Source organism: Anoplopoma fimbria, chromosome 4 (assembly GCF_027596085.1).
Source record: "Anoplopoma fimbria isolate UVic2021 breed Golden Eagle Sablefish chromosome 4, Afim_UVic_2022, whole genome shotgun sequence".
Lineage (NCBI taxonomy): Eukaryota > Metazoa > Chordata > Actinopteri > Perciformes > Anoplopomatidae > Anoplopoma > Anoplopoma fimbria.
The window spans coordinates 17,939,703-17,953,439 of record NC_072452.1 but is presented as its reverse complement, the minus strand read 5'-3'; the positions used below and the strand labels follow the sequence as shown (position 1 = coordinate 17,953,439).

Genomic DNA, 13,737 nt, shown 5'->3' with positions numbered 1-13,737 from the left:
ATGGGTTTCAATGAGCTTTAATTGACATGACAACACTGTTCTTTGACATGAAAGTCAATGTTCAAAGTTTGTTTAAAGTCATGTTCCCATACCGGGAGTTGAACCCGGGGTGAAAACCAGGAATCCTGACCGCTAGACCATATGGGACCTTCTTTAGAAATGTATTTGTTTTTTATGACATGCTATACTATGACATTTTATGCCATGTCATTCTAGGAATTTTTTCAACTTACTATACAATGAATTTTTTTGACATGCTATACTATGACTTTTTTTCGACATACAATACTATGACTTTTTTTGACAAAAAAAATATATTTTTAAATGGGTTTCAATGAGCTTTAATTGACATGACAACACTGTTCTTTGACATGAAAGTCAATGTTCAAAGTTTGTTTAAAGTCATGACAATACTAAGACTTTTTTTGACATACAATACTATGACTTTTTTTGACAAAAAAAATATATTTTTAAATGGCTTTCAATGAGCTTTAATTGACATGACAACACTGTTCTTTGACATGAAAGTCAATGTTCAAAGTTTGTTTAAAGTCATGTTCCCATACCGGGAGTTGAACCCGGGCCGCCTGGGTGAAAACCAGGAATCCTGACCGCTAGACCATATGGGACCTTCTTTAGAAATGTATTTGTTTTTTATGACATGCTATACTATGACATTTTATGCCATGTCATTCTAGGAATTTTTTCAACTTACTATACAATGAATTTTTTTGACATGCTATACTATGACTTTTTTTCGACATACAATACTATGACTTTTTTTGACAAAAAAAAATATATTTTTAAATGGGTTTCAATGAGCTTTAATTGACATGACAACACTGTTCTTTGACATGAAAGTCAATGTTCAAAGTTTGTTTAAAGTCATGTTCCCATACCGGGAGTTGAACCCGGGACTTTTTTTCGACATCCAATACTAAGACTTTTTTTCGACATACAATACTATGACTTTTTTTGGCAAATTTTTTTTATTTTTAAATGGGTTTCAATGAGCTTTAATTGACATGACAACACTGTTCTTTGACATGAAAGTCAATGTTCAAAGTTTGTTTAAAGTCATGTTCCCATACCGGGAGTTGAACCCGGAACTTTTTTTCGACATACAATACTAAGACTTTTTTTCGACATACAATACTATGTTTTTTTTTCGACATACAATGACTTTTTTATGACTTTTTTTGACACTATAAACTTTTTTAACATACTGTACTATGACTTTTTTGACATACAATACTATGACTTTTTTTGACAAAAAAAAATATTTTTAAATGACTTTCAATGAGCTTTAATTGACATGACAACACTGTTCTTTGACATGAAAGTCAATGTTCAAAGTTTGTTTAAAGTCATGTTCCCATACCGGGAGTTGAACCCGGGCCGCCTGGGTGAAAACCAGGAATCCTGACCGCTAGACCATATGGGACCTTCTTTAGAAATGTATTTGTTTTTTATGACATGCTATACTATGACATTTTATGCCATGTCATTCTAGGAATTTTTTCAACTTACTATACAATGAATTTTTTTGACATGCTATACTATGACTTTTTTCGACATACAATACTATGACTTTTTTTGACAAAAGAAAAATATTTTTAAATGGGTTTCAATGAGCTTTAATTGACATGACAACACTGTTCTTTGACATGAAAGTCAATGTTCAAAGTTTGTTTAAAGTCATGTTCCCATACCGGGAGTTGAACCCGGGACTTTTTTTCGACATCCAATACTAAGACTTTTTTTCGACATACAATACTATGACTTTTTTTGACAAAAAAAAATATATTTTTAAATGGGTTTCAATGAGCTTTAATTGACATGACAACACTGTTCTTTGACATGAAAGTCAATGTTCAAAGTTTGTTTAAAGTCATGTTCCCATACCGGGAGTTGAACCCGGAACTTTTTTTCGACATACAATACTAAGACTTTTTTTCGACATACATAATACTATGACTTTTTTTGACAAAAAAAAAAATATTTTTAAATGGGTTTCAATGAGCTTTAATTGACATGACAACACTGTTCTTTGACATGAAAGTCAATGTTCAAAGTTTGTTTAAAGTCATGTTCCCATACCGGGAGTTGAACCCGGGACTTTTTTTCGACATAAGACAATACTAAGACTTTTTTTTTATGACGACATACAATACTATGACTTTTTTTGACAAAAAAAAATATTTTTAAATGGGTTTCAATGAGCTTTAATTGACATGACAACACTGTTCTTTGACATGAAAGTCAATGTTCAAAGTTTGTTTAAAGTCATGTTCCCATACCGGGAGGGAGCTATACTACCAGGACTTTTTTTCGACATACAATACTATGACTTTTTTTTATATTTTTAAATGGGTTTCAATGAGCTTTAATTGACATGACAACACTGTTTTTGACATGAAAGTCAATGTTCAAAGTTTGTTTAAAGTCATGTTCCCATACCGGGAGTTGAACCCGGGACTTTTTTTCGACATCCAATACAACTTACTATGACATGATTCTTTTTTTGAAATGACAACTATACTATGACTTTTTTTCGACATACAATACTATGACTTTTTTTGACAAAAAAAAATATTTTTAAATGGGTTTCAATGAGCTTTAATTGACATGACAACACTGTTCTTTGACATGAAAGTCAATGTTCAAAGTTTGTTTAAAGTCATGTTCCCATACCGGGAGTTGAACCCGGGACTTTTTTTCGACATACAATACTAAGACTTTTTTTCGACATACAATACTATGACTTTTTTTGACAAAAAAAATATATTTTTAAATGGGTTTCAATGAGCTTTAATTGACATGACAACACTGTTCTTTGACATGAAAGTCAATGTTCAAAGTTTGTTTAAAGTCATGTTCCCATACCGGGAGTTGAACCCGGGCCGCCTGGGTGAAAACCAGGAATCCTGACCGCTAGACCATATGGGACCTTCTTTAGAAATGTATTTGTTTTTTATGACATGCTATACTATGACATTTTATGCCATGTCATTCTAGGAATTTTTTCAACTTACTATACAATGAATTTTTTTGACATGCTATACTATGACTTTTTTCGACATACAATACTATGACTTTTTTTGACAAAAAAAATATTTTTAAATGGGTTTCAATGAGCTTTAATTGACATGACAACACTGTTCTTTGACATGAAAGTCAATGTTCAAAGTTTGTTTAAAGTCATGTTCCCATACCGGGAGTTGAACCCGGGACTTTTTTTCGACATACAATACTAAGACTTTTTTTCGACATACAATACTATGACTTTTTTTGACAAAAAAAATATATTTTTAAATGGGTTTCAATGAGCTTTAATTGACATGACAACACTGTTCTTTGACATGAAAGTCAATGTTCAAAGTTTGTTTAAAGTCATGTTCCCATACCGGGAGTTGAACCCGGAACTTTTTTTCGACATACAATACTAAGAGTTTTTTCGACATACAATACTATGGACATACTATACTATGACTTTTTTGACATACGATACTTTTTTTCGACAGGCTATACTATGACTTTTTTAACATACTGTACTTTTTTGACATACAATACTATGACTTTTTTTGACAAAAAAAAAATATTTTTAAATGGTTTCAATGAGCTTTAATTGACATGACAACACTGTTCTTTGACATGAAAGTCAATGTTCAAAGTTTGTTTAAAGTCATGTTCCCATACCGGGAGTTGAACCCGGGACTTTTTTTCGACATACAATACTAAGACTTTTTTTCGACATACAATACTATGACTTTTTTTGACAAAAAAAATATATTTTTAATGGGTTTCAATGAGCTTTAATTGACATGACAACACTGTTCTTTGACATGAAAGTCAATGTTCAAAGTTTGTTTAAAGTCATGTTCCCATACCGGGAGTTGAACCCGGGCCGCCTGGGTGAAAACCAGGAATCCTGACCGCTAGACCATATGGGACCTTCTTTAGAAATGTATTTGTTTTTTATGACATGCTATACTATGACATTTTATGCCATGTCATTCTAGGAATTTTTTCAACTTACTATACAATGAATTTTTTTGACATGCTATACTATGACTTTTTTCGACATACAATACTATGACTTTTTTTGACAAAAAAATATATTTTTAAATGGGTTTCAATGAGCTTTAATTGACATGACAACACTGTTCTTTGACATGAAAGTCAATGTTCAAAGTTTGTTTAAAGTCATGTTCCCATACCGGGAGTTGAACCCGGGACTTTTTTTCGACATCCAATACTAAGACTTTTTTTCGACATACAATACTATGACTTTTTTTGACAAAAAAAATATATTTTTAAATGGGTTTCAATGAGCTTTAATTGACATGACAACACTGTTCTTTGACATGAAAGTCAATGTTCAAAGTTTGTTTAAAGTCATGTTCCCATACCGGGAGTTGAACCCGGGACTTTTTTTCGACATACAATACTAAGACTTTTTTTCGACATACAATACTATGACTTTTTTTGACAAAAAAAATATATTTTTAAATGGGTTTCAATGAGCTTTAATTGACATGACAACACTGTTCTTTGACATGAAAGTCAATGTTCAAAGTTTGTTTAAAGTCATGTTCCCATACCGGGAGTTGAACCCGGAACTTTTTTCGACATACAATACTAAGACTTTTTTTATGACATACTATACTATATTTTTTGACATACGATACTATGACTTTTCGACATGACTATACTATGACTTTTTTGACATACTGTACTATGACTTTTTTTGACATACGATACTATGACTTTTTTTGACAAAAAAAATATTTTTAAATGGTTTCAATGAGCTTTAATTGACATGACAACACTGTTCTTTGACATGAAAGTCAATGTTCAAAGTTTGTTTAAAGTCATGTTCCCATACGGGAGTTGAACCCGGGACTTTTTTTTCGACATACAATACTAAGACTTTTTTTTTCGACATACAATACTATGACTTTTTTTGACAAAAAAAAAAATATTTTTACATGGGTTTCAATGACCTTTAATTGACATGACAACACTGTTCTTTGACATGAAAGTCAATGTTCAAAGTTTGTTTAAAGTCATGTTCCCATACCGGGAGTTGAACCCGGAACTTTTTTCGACATACAATACTAAGACTTTTTTCGACATACAATACTATGATTTTTTTTTGACATACTATACTATACATACTATGACTTTTTGACAGGCTATACTATGACTTTTTTCGACATACAATACTATGACTTTTTTGACATACGATACTATGACTTTTTTTGACAAAAAAAAAATATTTTTAAATGGGTTTCAATGAGCTTTAATTGACATGACAACACTGTTCTTTGACATGAAAGTCAATGTTCAAAGTTTGTTTAAAGTCATGTTCCCATACCGGGAGTTGAACCCGGGACTTTTTTCGACATACAATACTAAGACTTTTTTTCGACATACAATACTATGACTTTTTTTGAAAAAAAAAAATATATTTTTAAATGGGTTTCAATGAGCTTTAATTGACATGACAACACTGTTCTTTGACATGAAAGTCAATGTTCAAAGTTTGTTTAAAGTCATGTTCCCATACCGGGAGTTGAACCCGGGCCGCCTGGGTGAAAACCAGGAATCCTGACCGCTAGACCATATGGGACCTTCTTTAGAAATGTATTTGTTTTTTATGACATGCTATACTATGACATTTTATGCCATGTCATTCTAGGAATTTTTTCAACTTACTATACAATGAATTTTTTTGACATGCTATACTATGACTTTTTTTCGACATACAATACTATGACTTTTTTTGACAAAAAAAAATATTTTTAAATGGGTTTCAATGAGCTTTAATTGACATGACAACACTGTTCTTTGACATGAAAGTCAATGTTCAAAGTTTGTTTAAAGTCATGTTCCCATACCGGGAGTTGAACCCGGGACTTTTTTTCGACATCCAATACTAAGACTTTTTTTCGACATACAATACTATGACTTTTTTTGACAAAAAAAATATATTTTTAAATGGGTTTCAATGAGCTTTAATTGACATGACAACACTGTTCTTTGACATGAAAGTCAATGTTCAAAGTTTGTTTAAAGTCATGTTCCCATACCGGGAGTTGAACCCGGAACTTTTTTTCGACATACAATACTAAGACTTTTTTTCGACATACAATACTATGACTTTTTTTGACAAAAAAAAAATATTTTTAAATGGGTTTCAATGAGCTTTAATTGACATGACAACACTGTTCTTTGACATGAAAGTCAATGTTCAAAGTTTGTTTAAAGTCATGTTCCCATACCGGGAGTTGAACCCGGAACTTTTTTTCGACATACAATACTAAGACTTTTTGGGACATACAATACTATGACTTTTTTATGACATACTATACTATGACATTTTTGACATGATACATTCTGATTTTTTCAACTTACTATAGAATGAAACATACAATACTATGACTTTTTTTACAATACTATGACTTTTTTTGACAAAAAAAAATATTTTTAAATGGGTTTCAATGAGCTTTAATTGACATGACAACACTGTTCTTTGACATGAAAGTCAATGTTCAAAGTTTGTTTAAAGTCATGTTCCCATACCGGGAGTTGAACCCGGGACTTTTTTTCGACATACAATACTAAGACTTTTTTTCGACATACAATACTATGACTTTTTTTGACAAAAAAAAATATTTTTAAATGGGTTTCAATGAGCTTTAATTGACATGACAACACTGTTCTTTGACATGAAAGTCAATGTTCAAAGTTTGTTTAAAGTCATGTTCCCATACGGGAGTTGAACCCGGGACTTTTTTTCGACATCCAATACTAAGACTTTTTTTCGACATACAATACTATGACTTTTTTTGGCAAAAAAAATATATTTTTAAATGGGTTTCAATGAGCTTTAATTGACATGACAACACTGTTCTTTGACATGAAAGTCAATGTTCAAAGTTTGTTTAAAGTCATGTTCCCATACCGGGAGTTGAACCCGGGACTTTTTTCCGACATACAATACTAAGACTTTTTTTCGACATACAATACTATGACTTTTTTTGACAAAAAAAATATATTTTTAAATGGGTTTCAATGAGCTTTAATTGACATGACAACACTGTTCTTTGACATGAAAGTCAATGTTCAAAGTTTGTTTAAAGTCATGTTCCCATACCGGGAGTTGAACGCCTGGGTGAAAACCAGGAATCCTGACCGCTAGACCATATGGGACCTTCTTTAGAAATGTATTTGTTTTTTATGACATGCTATACTATGACATTTTATGCCATGTCATTCTATCAATTTTTTCAACTTACTATAGAATGAATTTTTTTGACATGCTATACTATGACTTTTTTTCGACATACAATACTATGACTTTTTTTGGCAAATTTTTTTTATTTTTAAATGGGTTTCAATGAGCTTTAATTGACATGACAACACTGTTCTTTGACATGAAAGTCAATGTTCAAAGTTTGTTTAAAGTCATGTTCCCATACAGGGAGTTGGACCCGGAACTTTTTTTCGACATACAATACTGAGTTTTTTTCGACATACAATACTATGACTTTTTTCGACATACTATACTATGACACATACGATACTATGACTTTTTTTTTATGACTTTTTTAACATATGTACTATGACTTTTTGACATACAATACTATGACCTTTTTTGACAAAAAAAAATATTTTTACATGGGTTTCAATGAGCTTTAATTGACATGACAACACTGTTCTTTGACATGAAAGTCAATGTTCAAAGTTTGTTTAAAGTCATGTTCCCATACCGGGAGTTGAACCCGGGCCGCCTGGGTGAAAACCAGGAATCCTGACCGCTAGACCATATGGGACCTTCTTTAGAAATGTATTTGTTTTTTATGACATGCTATACTATGACATTTTATGCCATGTCATTCTAGGAATTTTTTCAACTTACTATACAATGAATTTTTTTGACATGCTATACTATGACTTTTTTCGACATACAATACTATGACTTTTTTTGACAAAAAAAATATATTTTTAAATGGGTTTCAATGAGCTTTAATTGACATGACAACACTGTTCTTTGACATGAAAGTCAATGTTCAAAGTTTGTTTAAAGTCATGTTCCCATACGGGAGTTGAACCCGGGATTTTTTTTTCGACATCCAATACTAAGACTTTTTTTCGACATACAATACTATGACTTTTTTTGGCAAAAAAAATATATTTTTAAATGGGTTTCAATGAGCTTTAATTGACATGACAACACTGTTCTTTGACATGAAAGTCAATGTTCAAAGTTTGTTTAAAGTCATGTTCCCATACCGGGAGTTGAATCCGGAACTTTTTTTCGACATACAATACTAAGACAATACTATGACTTTTTTCGACATACAATACTATGACTTTTTTGATACTATGAAAATGACTTTTTTAACATACTGTACTATGACTTTTTTACAATACTAACTTTTTTGACAAAAAAAAATATTTTTAAATGGTTTCAATGAGCTTTAATTGACATGACAACACTGTTCTTTGACATGAAAGTCAATGTTCAAAGTTTGTTTAAAGTCATGTTCCCATACCGGGAGTTGAACCCGGGCCGCCTGGGTGAAAACAGGAATCCTGACCGCTAGACCATATGGGACCTTCTTTAGAAATGTATTTGTTTTTTATGACATGCTATACTATGACATTTTATGCCATGTCATTCTAGGAATTTTTTCAACTTACTATACAATGAATTTTTTTGACATGCTATACTATGACTTTTTTTCGACATACAATACTATGACTTTTTTTGACAAAAAAAATATATTTTTAAATGGGTTTCAATGAGCTTTAATTGACATGACAACACTGTTCTTTGACATGAAAGTCAATGTTCAAAGTTTGTTTAAAGTCATGTTCCCATACCGGGAGTTGAACCCGGACTTTTTTTCGACATACAATACTAAGACTTTTTTTCGACATACAATACTATGACTTTTTTGACAAAAAAAATATATTTTTAAATGGGTTTCAATGAGCTTTAATTGACATGACAACACTGTTCTTTGACATGAAAGTCAATGTTCAAAGTTTGTTTAAAGTCATGTTCCCATACCGGGAGTTGACCGGAACTTTTTTCGACATACAATACTAAGATTTGTTTTTTTGACATACTATACTATGACTTTTCGACAGGCATACAACTTTTTTACATATGACTGACTTTTTTGACATACAATACTATGACTTTTTTGAAAAAAATATTTTTAAATGGGTTTCAATGAGCTTTAATTGACATGACAACACTGTTCTTTGACATGAAAGTCAATGTTCAAAGTTTGTTTAAAGTCATGTTCCCATACGGGAGTTGAACCCGGGACTTTTTTTTCGACATACAATACTAAGACTTTTTTTCGACATACAATACTATGACTTTTTTTTTTGACAAAAAAAAAATATATTTTTAAATGGGTTTCAATGAGCTTTAATTGACATGACAACACTGTTCTTTGACATGAAAGTCAATGTTCAAAGTTTGTTTAAAGTCATGTTCCCATACCGGGAGTTGAACCCGGAACTTTTTTTCGACATACAATACTAAGACTTTTTTTTACTCGACATACAATACTATGACTTTTTTTGACAAAAAAAATATATTTTTAAATGGGTTTCAATGAGCTTTAATTGACATGACAACACTGTTCTTTGACATGAAAGTCAATGTTCAAAGTTTGTTTAAAGTCATGTTCCCATACCGGGAGTTGAACCCGGCCGCCTGGGTGAAAACCAGGAATCCTGACCGCTAGACCATATGGGACCTTCTTTAGAAATGTATTTGTTTTTTATGACATGCTATACTATGACATTTTATGCCATGTCATTCTAGGAATTTTTTCAACTTACTATACAATGAATTTTTTTGACATGCTATACTATGACTTTTTTTCGACATACAATACTATGACTTTTTTTGACAAAAAAAATATATTTTTACATGGGTTTCAATGAGCTTTAATTGACATGACAACATTGTTCTTTGACATGAAAGTCAATGTTCAAAGTTTGTTTAAAGTCATGTTCCCATACCGGGAGTTGAACCCGGGAACTTTTTTCGACATACAATACACTTTTTTCGACATACAATACTAAGACTTTTTTTCGACATACAATACTATGACTTTTTTTGGCAAAAAAAATATATTTTTAAATGGGTTTCAATGAGCTTTAATTGACATGACAACACTGTTCTTTGACATGAAAGTCAATGTTCAAAGTTTGTTTAAAGTCATGTTCCCATACCGGGAGTTGAACCCGGGACTTTTTTTCGACATACAATACTATGACTTTTTTTTCGACATACAATACTAAGACTTTTTTTCGACATACAATACTATGACTTTTTTTGACAAAAAAAAAAATATTTTTAAATGGGTTTCAATGAGCTTTAATTGACATGACAACACTGTTCTTTGACATGAAAGTCAATGTTCAAAGTTTGTTTAAAGTCATGTTCCCATACCGGGAGTTGAACCCGGAACTTTTTTTCGACATACAATACTAAGACTTTTTTTCGACATACAATACTATGACTTTTTTTCGACATACAATACTATGACTTTTTTTGACAAAAAAAATATATTTTTAAATGGGTTTCAATGAGCTTTAATTGACATGACAACACTGTTCTTTGACATGAAAGTCAATGTTCAAAGTTTGTTTAAAGTCATGTTCCCATACCGGGAGTTGAACCCGGGCCGCCTGGGTGAAAACCAGGAATCCTGACCGCTAGACCATATGGGACCTTCTTTAGAAATGTATTTGTTTTTTATGACATGCTATACTATGACATTTTATGCCATGTCATTCTAGGAATTTTTTCAACTTACTATACAATGAATTTTTTTGACATGCTATACTATGACTTTTTTTCGACATACAATACTATGACTTTTTTTGACAAAAAAAATATATTTTTAAATGGGTTTCAATGAGCTTTAATTGACATGACAACACTGTTCTTTGACATGAAAGTCAATGTTCAAAGTTTGTTTAAAGTCATGTTCCCATACCGGGAGTTGAACCCGACTTTTTTTCGACATACAATACTAAGGACTTTCGACATACAATACTATGACTTTTTTTGACAAAAAAAATATATTTTTACATGGGTTTCAATGAGCTTTAATTGACATGACAACACTGTTCTTTGACATGAAAGTCAATGTTCAAAGTTTGTTTAAAGTCATGTTCCCATACCGGGAGTTGAACCCGGGCCACCTGGGTGAAAACCAGGAATCCTGACCGCTAGACCATATGGGACCTTCTTTAGAAATGTATTTGTTTTTTATGACATGCTATACTATGACATTTTATGCCATGTCATTCTAGGAATTTTTTCAACTTACTATACAATGAATTTTTTTGACATGCTATACTATGACTTTTTTCGACATACAATACTATGACTTTTTTTGACAAAAAAAAATATTTTTAAATGGGTTTCAATGAGCTTTAATTGACATGACAACACTGTTCTTTGACATGAAAGTCAATGTTCAAAGTTTGTTTAAAGTCATGTTCCCATACCGGGAGTTGAACCCGGGACTTTTTTTCGACATACAATACTAAGACTTTTTTTCGACATACAATACTATGACTTTTTTTCGACAAAAAAAAATATTTTTAAATGACTTTCAATGAGCTTTAATTGACATGACAACACTGTTCTTTGACATGAAAGTCAATGTTCAAAGTTTGTTTAAAGTCATGTTCCCATACCGGGAGTTGAACCCGGAACTTTTTTTTTCGACATACAATACTAAGACTTTTTTTTTTTTCGACATACAATACTATGACTTTTTTTTTTTGACTTTTTTGACAAAAAATGACTTTTTTGACAAAAAAAAATATTTTTAAATGGGTTTCAATGAGCTTTAATTGACATGACAACACTGTTCTTTGACATGAAAGTCAATGTTCAAAGTTTGTTTAAAGTCATGTTCCCATACCGGGAGTTGAACCCGGGACTTTTTTTCGACATCCAATACTAAGACTTTTTTTCGACATACAATACTATGACTTTTTTTGACAAAAAAAATATATTTTTAAATGGGTTTCAATGAGCTTTAATTGACATGACAACACTGTTCTTTGACATGAAAGTCAATGTTCAAAGTTTGTTTAAAGTCATGTTCCCATACCGGGAGTTGAACCCGGAACTTTTTTCGACATACAATACTAAGACTTTTTTTCGACATACAATACTATGACATACAATACTATGACTTTTTTTGACAAAAAAAATATATTTTTAAATGGGTTTCAATGAGCTTTAATTGACATGACAACACTGTTCTTTGACATGAAAGTCAATGTTCAAAGTTTGTTTAAAGTCATGTTCCCATACCGGGAGTTGAACCCGGGAACTTTTTTTCGACATACAATACTAAGACTTTTTTCGACATACAATACTATGACTTTTTTTGACATACTATACTATGACTTTTTTTGACAAAAAAAAATATATTTTTAAATGGGTTTCAATGAGCTTTAATTGACATGACAACACTGTTCTTTGACATGAAAGTCAATGTTCAAAGTTTGTTTAAAGTCATGTTCCCATACCGGGAGTTGAACCCGGGCCGCCTGGGTGAAAACCAGGAATCCTGACCGCTAGACCATATGGGACCTTCTTTAGAAATGTATTTGTTTTTTATGACATGCTATACTATGACATTTTATGCCATGTCATTCTAGGAATTTTTTCAACTTACTATACAATGAATTTTTTTGACATGCTATACTATGACTTTTTTTCGACATACAATACTATGACTTTTTTGACAAAAAAAATATATTTTTAAATGGGTTTCAATGAGCTTTAATTGACATGACAACACTGTTCTTTGACATGAAAGTCAATGTTCAAAGTTTGTTTAAAGTCATGTTCCCATACCGGGAGTTGAACCCGGGACTTTTTTTCGACATACAATACTAAGACTTTTTTTCGACATACTATGACTTTTTTCGACATACAATACTATGACTTTTTTTGACAAAAAAAATATATTTTTAAATGGGTTTCAATGAGGAGCTTTAATTGACATGACAACACTGTTCTTTGACATGAAAGTCAATGTTCAAAGTTTGTTTAAAGTCATGTTCCCATACCGGGAGTTGAACCCGGAACTTTTTTTCGACATACAATACTAAGACTTTTTTTCGACATACAATACTATGACTTTTTTTGACTATTTTTTTGACAAAAAAAATATATTTTTAAATGGGTTTCAATGAGCTTTAATTGACATGACAACACTGTTCTTTGACATGAAAGTCAATGTTCAAAGTTTGTTTAAAGTCATGTTCCCATACCGGGAGTTGAACCCGGAACTTTTTTTCGACATACAATACTAAGACTTTTTTTCGACATACAATACTATGACTTTTTTTCGACATACAATACTATGACTTTTTTTGACAAAAAAAAAATATTTTTAAATGGGTTTCAATGAGCTTTAATTGACATGACAACACTGTTCTTTGACATGAAAGTCAATGTTCAAAGTTTGTTTAAAGTCATGTTCCCATACCGGGAGTTGAACCCGGAACTTTTTTTCGACATTTAAGACTTTTTTGACATACAATACTAAGACTTTTTTTTAGAATACTATGACTTTTTTGACATACAATACTATGACTTTTTTTGACAAAAAAAATATTTTTAAATGGGTTTCAATGAGCTTTAATTGACATGACAACACTGTT

The 13,737-nt window shown here is 31.3% G+C and overlaps 10 non-coding genes across 10 annotated transcripts; all 10 read right to left on the bottom strand.

The window, feature by feature from the left end:
- Nucleotides 1-557: 557 nt before the first annotated feature.
- trnae-uuc (transfer RNA glutamic acid (anticodon UUC)) lies at nt 558-629 on the bottom strand. Its single transcript has one exon. It is a non-coding gene; the product is annotated as a tRNA-Glu (tRNA).
- A 743-nt stretch (nt 630-1,372) lies between these two features.
- On the bottom strand, nt 1,373-1,444 carry trnae-uuc (transfer RNA glutamic acid (anticodon UUC)). The gene has a single exon. It is a non-coding gene; the product is annotated as a tRNA-Glu (tRNA).
- Nucleotides 1,445-2,877: 1,433 nt separating this feature from the next.
- On the bottom strand, nt 2,878-2,949 carry trnae-uuc (transfer RNA glutamic acid (anticodon UUC)). The gene has a single exon. It is a non-coding gene; the product is annotated as a tRNA-Glu (tRNA).
- Nucleotides 2,950-3,881: 932 nt separating this feature from the next.
- On the bottom strand, nt 3,882-3,953 carry trnae-uuc (transfer RNA glutamic acid (anticodon UUC)). The gene has a single exon. It is a non-coding gene; the product is annotated as a tRNA-Glu (tRNA).
- A 1,610-nt stretch (nt 3,954-5,563) lies between these two features.
- Nucleotides 5,564-5,635, bottom strand: trnae-uuc (transfer RNA glutamic acid (anticodon UUC)). Its single transcript has one exon. It is a non-coding gene; the product is annotated as a tRNA-Glu (tRNA).
- A 2,134-nt stretch (nt 5,636-7,769) lies between these two features.
- Nucleotides 7,770-7,841, bottom strand: trnae-uuc (transfer RNA glutamic acid (anticodon UUC)). Its single transcript has one exon. It is a non-coding gene; the product is annotated as a tRNA-Glu (tRNA).
- Nucleotides 7,842-9,716: 1,875 nt separating this feature from the next.
- trnae-uuc (transfer RNA glutamic acid (anticodon UUC)) lies at nt 9,717-9,787 on the bottom strand. The gene has a single exon. It is a non-coding gene; the product is annotated as a tRNA-Glu (tRNA).
- Nucleotides 9,788-10,698: 911 nt separating this feature from the next.
- Nucleotides 10,699-10,770, bottom strand: trnae-uuc (transfer RNA glutamic acid (anticodon UUC)). Its single transcript has one exon. It is a non-coding gene; the product is annotated as a tRNA-Glu (tRNA).
- A 447-nt stretch (nt 10,771-11,217) lies between these two features.
- On the bottom strand, nt 11,218-11,289 carry trnae-uuc (transfer RNA glutamic acid (anticodon UUC)). Its single transcript has one exon. It is a non-coding gene; the product is annotated as a tRNA-Glu (tRNA).
- A 1,296-nt stretch (nt 11,290-12,585) lies between these two features.
- Nucleotides 12,586-12,657, bottom strand: trnae-uuc (transfer RNA glutamic acid (anticodon UUC)). Its single transcript has one exon. It is a non-coding gene; the product is annotated as a tRNA-Glu (tRNA).
- Nucleotides 12,658-13,737: the final 1,080 nt, after the last annotated feature.